The sequence below is a fragment of the Bison bison genome, unplaced genomic scaffold (genome assembly GCF_000754665.1).
Source record: "Bison bison bison isolate TAMUID 2011002044 unplaced genomic scaffold, Bison_UMD1.0 scf7180017864048, whole genome shotgun sequence".
Classification (NCBI taxonomy): Eukaryota; Metazoa; Chordata; class Mammalia; order Artiodactyla; family Bovidae; genus Bison; species Bison bison.
Genome location: NW_011494620.1, coordinates 6,786,259 through 6,798,682, shown reverse-complemented (window position 1 = coordinate 6,798,682; position 12,424 = coordinate 6,786,259).

Here is a 12,424-nt window from a genome sequence, read left to right as displayed (position 1 = left end):
AAAAAAAAAAAAAGAAACTGGAGCAATTTAGGCTTCCCTGGCCATTCAGTCTCAGGCTCTTTTGCTGACTTTCCCTGCCAGTTCCTTTGTGGCAGTCCAAATCGGTCTGTCCTGCCTCCCCTCTTTGCCTACCCCTGCTCTTCTCTCTGCTGCAGTGAGCTGACCCCTGAAGGCTGCATTTCCTTGGCTCCTAGCTCAGCCAGCTTCTGCCTGCTGCAAGTGGAGGGCAGCACCTCTGGCAGCAAAGGTACATCCTCTAGGGCCCCAGCTCCTGCTGGACAGGCCCACTGTGATGCTCTGTCTTCTAGACCCCGCTGCCATCATCTCAGTACTTTGTCTCACCTGCCCAGAGGTGTCAGTGTCTTCAGACTGCGGTCTCTCTGTTGCCCTCTCCCCGACCCCTGTGGGCTTCTCAGCTTCTTCTATCATGCATGAAACCATTTCTCTGAATAAATTTTTTCTGTTTAAAAAACACAGTGCTGGGACGTCTCTGGCAGTCCAGTGGTTAAGACTTCCACTGCAGGGGGCACGGATTCTATCCCTGGTTGGGGAACTAAGATCCCACATGCCCTGTGGTGCCATCAAAATAAATAAATATGCATTAGAATAGAATACACGGTGCTTTCTACTTAACCTATTTGGACCCTGAGACAGATACACATGTAATTTTTTTTTGTAAAGTGGCCCCAAGGAGGGGGCTTCCCTTCGCTGGTGGTCCAGTGGTTAAGAATCTGTCTTGCGATGCAGGGGACACTGGTTCAATCTCTGGTCCAGGAAAATTCCACATGCCATGGGCGCAACTAAGCCCATGCCTCACAAGTACTGAAGCCGGCGTGCCCTCGATCCTGTGTTCCATGGCAAAAGAAGCCATCGCAATGAGAAGCCCAAGCACCTCACCTAGAGAGTAGCCGCCATCTGCTGCAACTAGAGAAAGCCAGGGCACAGCAGGAAAGACCCAGCACAGCCAAAGATAAAAATAAATATATATATATATATAAATAAATTCTTAAAAAAATAAAGTGGCCCCAAGGAATGAGAGTGGGGTTTGGGAGAGAGTGGCTGTCAAGCCAGTCACTGCTGTGGACAACTGGGAGTTGGCCCCGCTGGGGAGGCCGACTTGCTAGGGAGAATGGACCTCAGAACTGTCAGGCTGCCTCCAGAGGCTCCAAGTTTGCCTAAAGATGGGTAACTCCTTGTACCTCCAAGTTTTCACACAGATCTGGTTGGCTCAGTGGGTCCCCACAGGCATGCCATGGGTGGTGGCAGTCCTCACCTCCATCCCCATAGAAATCCAAAGATTCAACTGGCAGCCGAGGGGAGGGGCTGTTGGGACCTATGTGCCTGACTGTTTGCCGCAGAAATGACTGAAGTTTATAAGAAAGCATGGGCCACGAGGATTTGAGGCAGGCACAGAGGTCTCTAATAGATTTTTCGCAGGTTCTGTTCCTCATGCTCTGCTCAAGGCCTTCTTTTCCTCTCATTCTTCACCCTTCTTGAGCAATCTCACACAAACTATCTACACTGATGTAGATGGATCTGAGTTTGATTTGTGCTTTAACAATAACTATTAGAACCACTGACTTACTTTACTTTTGCTGCTGCAAAATTCCCTTTGCAGACAAGAAGGATACTCTGAGATACTTCGCCTATCTAATTACAAAAGCTTTCTGTTGAACTTACACTGGAACTAGATCAGTAAGGACTACTCAGCAGATATTCATGACGAAGCTGGTAAACAAATTCAACCTTCTAGAAAAACCATGGTGTTGATAATTTTAAGTGAAGCACATTCTTTACCACAAATATCTTAACAAATGCAGTAAATATGCATGGTTTCAAGATTACAAGTCAACAGTCCTTAGAGGAGAATTGTTAAAATTAAACTCTGACTATGACATGAATGTTATATTAAATAACCAGAAATATTAAATAATTACATCATGGTCAGCTACAGAACGAAGAGTCCCCTGGACAGCAAGGAGATCAAACCAGCCAATCCTAAAGGAAATCAACCCTGAATATTCACTGGGAGGACTGATGCTGAAGATGAAGCTCCAATACTTTGACCACCTGACGCAAAGAACCAACTCATTGGAAAAGACCCTGATGCTGGGAAAGATTGAAAACAAGAGGGGGAAGGGGGTGACAGAGGATGAGATGGTTGGATGCCATCACTGACTCAACGATCATGAGTTTGAACAAACTCTGGGGTACAGAGGGAAACCTGGTGTCCTGCAGTTCATGGGGTGGCAGAGAGTCAGACATGAGACTGAGTGAATGAACACCACCACCACAATGTATAAATTCTGTGACATCAACAACCAAAAGGTGGTGGGATGAAGATGGAAAGGAGCAGAGTTTTTTTAAATGTTGTTGGAGTTAAACTGGCATAAATTCAAATTAAAGTGTTATAACTTCAGGATGTCAAATGTAATCTCCATGGCAACTATAAAGCAAATAGCTGAAAAATATACACAAAAGAAATGAGAAAGGAGTTTAAATGTTTCCATTTAAGAAAAAACTAAATACCAAAGAAAACAGCAATGCAGAAAATGAGGGGCATATAAGGCATAGAGAAGATAAATAGTGAAAGTAAAGAAGACTGAAGAAAGTCCGCTTTTCCACAGCCCTCGCCTTGTAGCCACCTCACTTGTGTGTGCACCTGACTAGACCCTGGGCACTGAGTTTCTCACAAAAAGAAATTACAGTGTGTCCAAGGGCAGATAAGGAAGGTTGGGGTGAGCCCTCTGATACAACTCCAGTTCTCAGCATAGAGTCTGACACACAGGTGACTGCAAAATAGTTTGCATCAATGCTTCTTTCTTAACATTTACTTGTAAAACTTGGAAGCCATGACTCCCCTGGTGGTCCAGTGGTTGGGACTTCGCCTTCTGAGGCAGGGGGTGCAGGTTTGATCCCTGGTCTGGAACTAAGATCACACATGGGCCAAAAAACCAAAACATAAGACAGAAGCAATATTGTAACAAATTCAAGTGAAGCATTAGTCACTCAGTCCTGTCCAACTCTTTAAGACCCCATGGACTATAGTCTGCCAGGCTCCTCTGTCTATCAGATTCTCCAGGCAAGAATACTGGAGTGGGTTGCCATGTCCTTCTCCAGAGGATCTTCCCAGCCCAGCAACTGAAACCAGGTCTCCCACACTGCAGGCAGGTTCTTTACCATTTGAGCTACCTGGGAAGCCCTAACAAATTCAATAAAGGCTTAAAAAACATGGCAGCCATGCACATTTACAGCGCCCATTCAGCCTCTGATGACAAGAACTGACAGCTTAAGTTTCCTGCCCTTTCTTTGCACCTTATATTCCTCTTAGCTTAATTTCTTTGGTTTTGATCCTACTTTTTTTTTTTTTTTTATGAAATCTGACATGAAGTCTTCTAATATTCAACATTAAAGTTTAAGTTTAGGGAACCTCCCTGGCAGTCCAGTGGTTAAGACTCCACGTTCCCAATGCAGGTGAGCCCGAGACTTAAAATAAATTAGTTTAAGTTATAATATACTACATAGGTAATTTTCTATTTGGTTTGAAGTATTAAAAACTGACTTACTTTAAAAAAATTTTTATCAGGGAAATTTCAAACATATCCAAATATTTTTTAAATTTTAAAGGGAGAGAGAATAAAGCAGTGAATTCCCCTAAACATCTATTATCTAGCTTCAGCAATTATTAATTCACAGCTAGTCTTCAACTATACCTTCACCAGCTTATCTCTACCACCAGATTATTTTTAAGTCAATCCAAGATGATATGTCATTTTATCCATAAATATTTCAGTGTGTCTGCTATGGTGCTAGGGGTAAAGAACTCACCTGCCAATGTGGGAAACCTAAAAGATGTGGATTCAATCCCTGGGGCAGGAAGATCCCCTGGAGAAGGGGATGGTAACCCACTCCAGTACCGCCTGGAGAATCCCATGGAGGGAGAAATCCCAAGGGCTACAGTCCATAGGGTCACAAAGAGTCGGACACGACTGCAGCAACTTAACACACAAACACACACACGTTTGCTTGTATCCATTTATAACAAGCTACCCCAAAACATAGTCGCTTACAACAACAATTTATTTGCTCTTACTTTTGCAATTTAGGCTGAGCTCAGCTGTGTGATTCTTCTGTTTCCCCCAAGTGATTCATACAGGCAAGGGCATCAAGTAGCTTGAGTGTGGTGGGCAGGTCTAACCTAAGATGCCTCACTGTCAGGGGACTTGGTGCTGGCTGTCAGCTGGGATTCTCTCTCCATGTAACCGCTTACCTTTCAAAACTTTGGCTTCCTTCTGTGGCAATGGCAGCATTTTAAGAGGGTGTAAGGTGGGGGAGGTTTCCAGGTGCCGCTACTGCTAAAGAACCTGCCTGCTAATGCCAGAGACTTAAGAGACATGGGTTCAATCCCTGGGTTGGGGAAGATCCCCAGGAGGAGGGCATGGCAAAGCATTCAAGTATTCTTGCCTTGAGAGTCCCATGGACAGAGGAGCCTGGTGGGCTACAGTCCATGGGGTCACACAGAGTTGGACACGACTGAAGCAACTTAGCATAGCACTTTTTTCCCCAATTATTATTATTTTATTGAGTTTAGGACCTCGTTTATACAAGGAGAGATAACTTTTAAGGCTCTGGGGGAATGTTCTTACTCCAGAGAAGACTTGGTGTTTTGGCGCTTTTTGGTTTTTGGCCTCACCATGCAGCATGTGGGATCTTATTTACCCAACCAGGGATCAACCTTGTGCCCCCCGCAGTGGAAGTGCACAGGACCACTGGGGAAGCCCCACCAGGTTTTTCAATCTACCAGTGTCTACAAGACAAAACCTCTAGTTTTTGAAACAGAACCACAATTACACGGTCAAATCTTAAAAAAAAAAGTTAAATGATATAGTATAATTCTTTATTGATTTGCAGGGGTTTCCCTGATGGCTCAAGCAGTAAACAGTCCGTCTGTAATTCAGGTGATTCAGGTTCGATCTCTGGGTTGGGAAGATCCCCTGGAGGAAGATATGCAACCCACTCCAGTATTCTTGCCTGGAGAATCCCATGGACAAAGGAGTCTGGTAGGCTACAGTTCATGGGGTCGCAAAGAGTTGGACACGACTGACACACACACGTTGATCTGTAACTTCAGAATTATGAAACAAAAATGCTATTATTACAAATATAACAGTGTTCTGGGATATTTTTTCTTAGTAGATATTATTAATGAGGATTTGGAACTTAAATAGGAAAACAACGATGTAAATCTCTAAGATTTTAATTCTAATATGGCTAACTGGCTCCTTGAAAAAGCAGCTAAAAAAAAAAAATGTAAATGTTCCATGATTGAAAGAATAAGGGAGCCTCTTCTGGGAAATTACATATTTAGTTCACTGCAATTTGCTTTCTAATTCGCTGAAAAATAATGCAAGTGAACTATTAGAATGTCTATTCATGTTGCAATTTTTGAGAGTTTAGGGAGACAATGAGAAATGAACTGGGGCGGGATCCCCAGCCTCCTCAACAAAGCTCCTAAACGGGCCTTTGTGAGACGCCACGGCAGCTGCAGGCCACAAGGACTGCCAGTCTGCAAGTGACCCACAAATCCCACATGCCAGGAAGTTGGCCAGGTGCAGGCTCTGCCCAACTAACAGGGCCCCCTTCAACGTCACTTTTAATTGTAGAGTCACTCTATTAACAATTGAGGGCATGATTACATAATTGGTTTTATTAACAGCCCAAAGGATTCAAAACTAATTTGCAAAAAAATAGAGAATTTACCAAAAAAGAAAAAAAAGTCCAAGGCAACTACGAGCTCTTCTCAGAGGGCAAGAATTCAAGGAACTTGAGAGGCAGCATTGAACAGCCCAAGTCATAATGGTTAAGAGCTCTGGCTTCTACAGTCAAGGGCAGCTTGGCTCCCTTGTTACTGTATGGCCTTAAATAAGTTACTTAATGTCTCTGAGCTTTAACTTCCTCACATTTTTGCTTTGAGGGTTATATGAGACAACATGTATAAAGTACTTAATGGCCAGCCTGGCACTTTGAAGCATGAGATACATAATAGCTCCTATTGTGGGGCATGTAATATCACTCATATTCCCATATCCAATCAAAGGTGCTCAGCACGATGCAGATGGTCAGTTAATGAACTGACTGAATGTGACTGTGCTAAAAGATGCACATTATTTGCTGATCAGCACCATTTCTTTCTTAGAAAATCTGTTCCTCCCTTAACTCATCTGGTCTCACTGTTGCTATTCGGCCAAAACTGATTCACACACAGGGGATACCAGCCTCAGGCTTAGCCCATCAGATGGTATTGGGCCCTGGAACAGTGATGTCCTGAAGACTGGAAGTTGGCAGACCACAACTCTCCAGTCAAATCCAGCTCACTGCCCCTGACTTTGTAAATAAAATTTATCAGCACACGGCCACACACATTCACTTAGGTATTGTCCATGGTTGCTTCTGCGCTACAGACGTGGAGTTGAGTTAAATAGTTGTAACAGAAGCAACAGGATCTGCAAAGTCTGATTATTAAACCACCTGGCCCTTTAGAGTAAAAGCTGGCCTATTCATGGAGTAGACCAACAACTGGCAACTATTTTTTTTTTTTTGCCATTTGTATGTCACAAGGTAAGCAGGAAGAAGGCTCACCTGCAGAGATAAGAGGGAGACTGGTTTAAACATTTCTGTGGGCATTTACCCACAGAAAGCGAGACAGCAGAGAAGGGAGTGGCAGAGACAGAGGCTCGGGGAGGACTGGAGGGTTCGCTTCCAAGGGCTGCTCTGGAGGTTGTTGAGTAGCACCAGCTGTGGCCTAGGTTCCTCGTGTGGACTGACCCTCCAGCCCCCACTCCCCGGGAACTCCTGAGTGTCCTCGGGAGACAGCAGCTGGCTTCCCCTGGGGCGAGTGACCTAAAACAGTGTCTTTTATGATCTAACTTCAGAAGCCACACACATAGACCGCTGTTTCCACGATCCTGTTCGTTCCTTACACGTCAGGCCTGGTTGGTGTAGGAGGACCGTGCACCAGGACGGGAATATAGGGAGGGGAGACTTACTGGGACCACCTGCTGACCTTCCACCAGTTGAGGCCCCTCTGAATTCTCCTCCGGGATTCAGTGAGACTCTGCTTATCTTATAACAACTGTCTCCTTCCTTTTCACTGGAGATGACAAGTACATTTCTATATCCTTGCAACAAATCAGTCCTAAGAAAGCAATGAAGAGCGGAAAATGACATATTATTTGTCCCATCACCTCTTGTCAAATGAAGGGGTCCCTGAGGTCTTGGGCTTCCAGGGCCCTTCTTGGTAGCCTGTCTCTTTCTGGTGTGCGACACTCCAGCCTAGCTCCTACTCATTTATGCAATATGAGTGACTGTCAGGCCCTGGGATGCGGCCACAGACAAAACAGAAAAAGACCCCATGCCCTGGAGCTGAGATTCCAGTATGGGGAGACAGACAGTAAAGAAACAGAGAACATAGCCAGCGGAGACAAACATTATAAAAATAATTAAAATGTGTGTGTGAGAGAGATTTTATAAAGGGTGGCTGAGCAAAGACCTAAGTGAAGAGAACGAGTGAGCCATGAGAACGTAGCAGGAAAGGGAATCTGAGAGATTTGCTGGGAAGCTAAGACGTGGGCGGTAGGAGCAGGATGTGGGATCACAGGATGAGAACATGTCCAGTAGCCAAGGAGCGGGCTTCCCGGGTGGCACTAGTGATAAAGAGCCTGCCTGCCAAAGCAGGAGATGTAAGAGATGCAGGTTCCATCCCTGGGTCGGGAAGATCCCCTGGAGGAGGAAATGGCAACCCACTCCAGTATTCTTGCCTGGAGAATTCCATGGACAGAGGAGCCTGGCGGGCTACAGTCCACGGGGTCGCTTCAGTCCACGGACACGACTGAAGTGACATAGCACACGCATCTCATGATTCAGGGATACGGGAGCGAAAGGGATGAAATCTGGAGGCCACCCGACCCAGCAATTGAACCTGGTCTCCCGCTTTGTAGACAGATGCTTTACCATCTGAACCACCAGGGAAGTCCCCCTACAGAGCTGGGACCCTACAGATGGAAGCAGGTTGAGGATGTGATGGACAGCTGAATTCATACGACCGCGTCCAGCATTCTCAGTGGACTGTGAGCTGAGTGATGGGCCACTGGGGTTCAGGAGGTTTGAGGAGAAAGAGAAAGATGATGAATGAATTTCAGAAAACAAACCACCAGGGCAGTGCTTCTGAACATTTGATGCAGAAATGAATCACCTGGGGACATTGTTAAAGTGCTGCTGCTGCTGCTGCTAAGTCGCTTCAGTCGTGTCCGACCCTGTGCGACCCCATAGACGGCAGCCCACCAGGCTCCCCTGTCCCTGGGATTCTCCAGGCAAGAACACTGGAGTGGGTTGCCATTTCCTTCTCCAATGCATGAAACTGAAAAGTGAAAGGTGAAGTCGCTCAGTCGTGTCCGACTCCCAGCGACCCCATGGACTGCAGCCTACCAGGCTCCTCCGTCTGTGGGATTTTCCAGGCAAGAGTACTGGAGTGGGGTGCCATTGCCTTCTCCTGTTAAAGTTTAGATCATCCTAATTCAGGAGGTCTGGGTGGGGCCTGAGCTTCTGCATGTGCAAAAGTGATGTCTGTGCTGTTGATCCAGGAAGGGAAATAGATCGGACTTGTGGGCAGTGTGATGGGGTCTGTGGCCAGGAATTAAAGTGAGAACACTCACCCCAGCTAGTGTTCTCTTCTGGCTGCTTGGCTACAGGGATAGAGCAGGGGATAGCTGAGCATTAGTGGTATTTATGAGGAAGTGCTCTTAAAAAATATGCCATTTACCCAAAGCTGAGTCAGGAAGGACATGAAAAACTAAGCTATGATGGGGATGAAAAAATGGTAAGGCCAGTGTCAGGGGCCTTGATGACGTCAGAGAATCGCTGGGATGGGAGCATTAGAACTAATAAGCGAGAAGGAGAGGAAAAGGTGCTCAAGAAGCGGGGGCTTCAAATCGAGACTTACATTTGACGACAAGGTCCACCAGGGTGGAAAGTTATAGACCACTCGAGGTAAGGAGGTCAGGAACATAGAGGCCAAAGTTCCCTAAATAGTGACGGAAGGGGTTGGTGAAGATGAAGATGGTGAGTTCAGTACTCAAGTTCTTAAGGAACAAGGAGGCTGAACGTGAAGGCAACTGGAGGGTGCCAGGGGTTTAGTCTGGTGGCATGGACTCTGAAGGAACTTGTGCCAGCAGCTGGCCAGGGACACAATACAGACATAATTCCCTCTCCTAAGCGTGATGAGAACCATGAAGGATTTTAGACCAGTTTGTTGTTGTTTAGTGGCCAACTTGTGTTTGACTCTTTGTGACCCCATAGGCTGCAGTGTACCAGGCTTTCTGTCCTTCACTATCTCCCAGAGTTTGCTCAAACTCGTGTCCATCGAGTCAGTGATGCCATCCAACTCTCTCATCCTCTGTTGCCCCCTTCTCCTCCTGCCCTCAATCTTTCCCAGCATCAAGGTCTTTTACATTGAGTCAGCTCTTCACATCAGGCAGCCAAAGTACTGGAGTTTCAAGTGCTATATAGACCAAATGTTTGTGTCCCCCCTAGATTCATATGTGGAAATCCTAACCCTTAATGTGGCAGTATTCAGGGCTGGGGCCCTCAGAAGGTGATGAGGCTTCACTCTCATGAATGGGATTGTTGTTGTTTAGTTGCCAAGTCGTGTCCGACTTTTTGTGATCCCATGGACTGTAGCCCGCCAGATTCCTCTGTCCATGAGATTTCCCAGGCAAGAATACTGGAATGGGTCGCCATTCCATTCTCCACGGGATCTTCCTGACCCAGGTATCGAACCCGAATTTCCTGCATCGGCAGGCAGGTTCTTTACCACTGAGTCACCTGAAACATCCTAAACGGGATTGGAGCCCTTATAAAAGAGCTCCCTTGGCCTTTCCACACATGAGAGTAAGAGAAAAGACAGAGGGTAAGAGAAAAGGGAGTGGGCCTTTACTAGACACAGAATCTGTGTCTAGGCACCTTGTTCTTGAATTTCTCAGTCTTGAGAACTGTCAGAAATAATTTTTTTGTTTATAATTGACCCAGTCTATGGTATTTTGTTACAGTGGCCTGACCAGACTAACAGAGCAAAGAAAGTGACATGATCCAAATGAGATTTTGCATAGCTCAGTTTTTAAAGAATCCACCTGCAATGCAGGAGACCCCAGTTCGATTCCTGGGTCGGGAAGATCCACTGGAGAAGGGATAGGCTACCCACTCCAGTATTCTTGGGTTTTCCTTGTGGCTCAGCTGGTAAAGAATCTGCCCACAATGTGGGAGACCTGGGTTCGATCCCTGGGTTGTGGGAAGATCCCCTGGAGAATGGAAAGGCTACACGCTCCAGTATTCTGGCCTGGAGAATACCATGGACAGTATACTCCATGGGGTCTCAAAGAGTCGGTCACGACTGAGTGATTTTCACACAAAGACTTCTCGGACTGCTATACAGAGAAGACTGGAAGGAGGCTCAGTTTGTCAAAGAGTGGACTCCAGGAGCTTCAGCTTCACCAAAAACTTATGAAAATGCACATTCTTGGGCCCCTGAATCAGAAACTCTAGGGTTGGGAGCCCTGCAACCTGAGTTTTAATGTAAACTCTCCCAGTGATTAGATGTCAGTTGAAATCAGACTAAAGAACATGGTGATTTGATTAGGGCAGTGGAGAGAGAGAGGATGGAGCCGTATTTTGGTAGAGGAAGGACCAGGACAGAGTATGGGATGTGTGTTTGAGGGGGCAGGTTTCTGGAAGAAAGGAAAGCATAGATGGAGTCTTCTGCACAAGAAAGGCAAGGGTGGAGACGCCAATTTGCTGGTGAGATCAAAAGTTCAGGTCTGGCCGTGACACAGGGCAAATGTGTTCTGGGGAGGTTTTGGTGGGAAGTAAAGTTGTGGGTAAAAACCACAGTAGTTCTCAGCAGGAAGTTGGAGATGCCTTCATGCAGGATTGCTGCACAGGGCCCCATGGGACGGGAGTCATGTGACGTGTCATCCGTGGCTCTCTAACAGTCTGGCTGCTGCTGCTGCAGCTGCTTAGTTGCTTCAGTCGTGTCCAACTCTTTGTGACTCCCTGGACTGCAACCCGCCATGCTCCTCTGTCCATGGGGGTTCTCCAGGCAAGAATACTAGGGTGGGTTGCCATGCCCTCCTCCAGGAGATCTTTCTGACCCAGGGATCAAACTGGGGTCTCCTGCATTGCAGGAGATTCTTTACTGCTGAGCCACCAGGGAAGCTCCAACGGTCTGGCTAAGTGTCAGTATTTCACACTCGTAGTTGGTGGCCTGATAGAGACAGCACTGAGTTTGGAATCCAGAGGAGTTAGGTCCCTGGGTTCTAGTCACTTTTCAGCAAGTTACCTCACCTCTGTGAGCTCCAGCCTCTACCTCCCTTCAAATGACATTTTGGTATCTATGTGTCAAGATTCCAAGGCACCAGGATTGTTCTGAAGACTTTCTGCTTTTCTGTTATGACCTTCAAGCACCTTCTAAGTGTCTTTGCTCTCCATGACACCCAATCACTTTTACTTAGATATTGATGGTGGCATGTTTGAACAAGAGCCTGGGGAGGGCCTCCGAGGCAGGTTGGCCTCCCTGAGTCCATTAACCTACAGAATAAATGCATAGTAAAGGATGGGGGGCAGGCAGGCTGTCTTGGCCCAGGAGTCTGTTTTCCAGGGGTTCACTGAGATGCAGTACCTCTTGCACACAGAGAGCATGAGGCTTGTGAACTCTGCTGTGGGCAGAAGAGATACTAAAGTTGTTTGGAGGCTGCGGCAGTTGATGATGCCAGTCTGTGACATGAGAGTCTAGCAGAGTTAGAAAGGAGCCTGTGTTCCTTGCTTTACAAACACAAAAAGCCAGGGCTTTGTCCACAAGACCACATTGGGACTGGTGAGTGTAACAGAGAGAAACAGAATTCCAGCCTCCCAGCTGCTCCTCTCTTCACTCCTATACTTTAAAAAAAAAAAAATTTGTTTATTTATTTGACTGTATTGGGTCTTAGTTGGATCACTCAGGATCTTCCTTGCTTCATGATAGATCTTTCTTTGCAGCCCACAGACTCTCTAGTTACGGTGCACCGGCTTGGTTGCTCCCAAGGCACGTGGGATCTTAGTTCCACAACCAGGGATTGAACCTCCGTCCCCTGCACTGCAAGGCCGATTCTTAACCACCGAACCACCAGGGAAGTCCCACTCCTATACTCTTAAAAAAAGAACTGACACAAGACCAGACAACAAAAAGTCCAGAAAGAACTGACATCTTTTGCATGAGCATGGCCTTCATTAAAGAGTGTTTTCTGAATATGGGCTTGGTGTCAGTTCTCCCGTGAGCGCTGCTCTGCTGGATCACAATGGTCCTGTAGGCAGATACCGTCAAGGTTCAGGGCTCCGT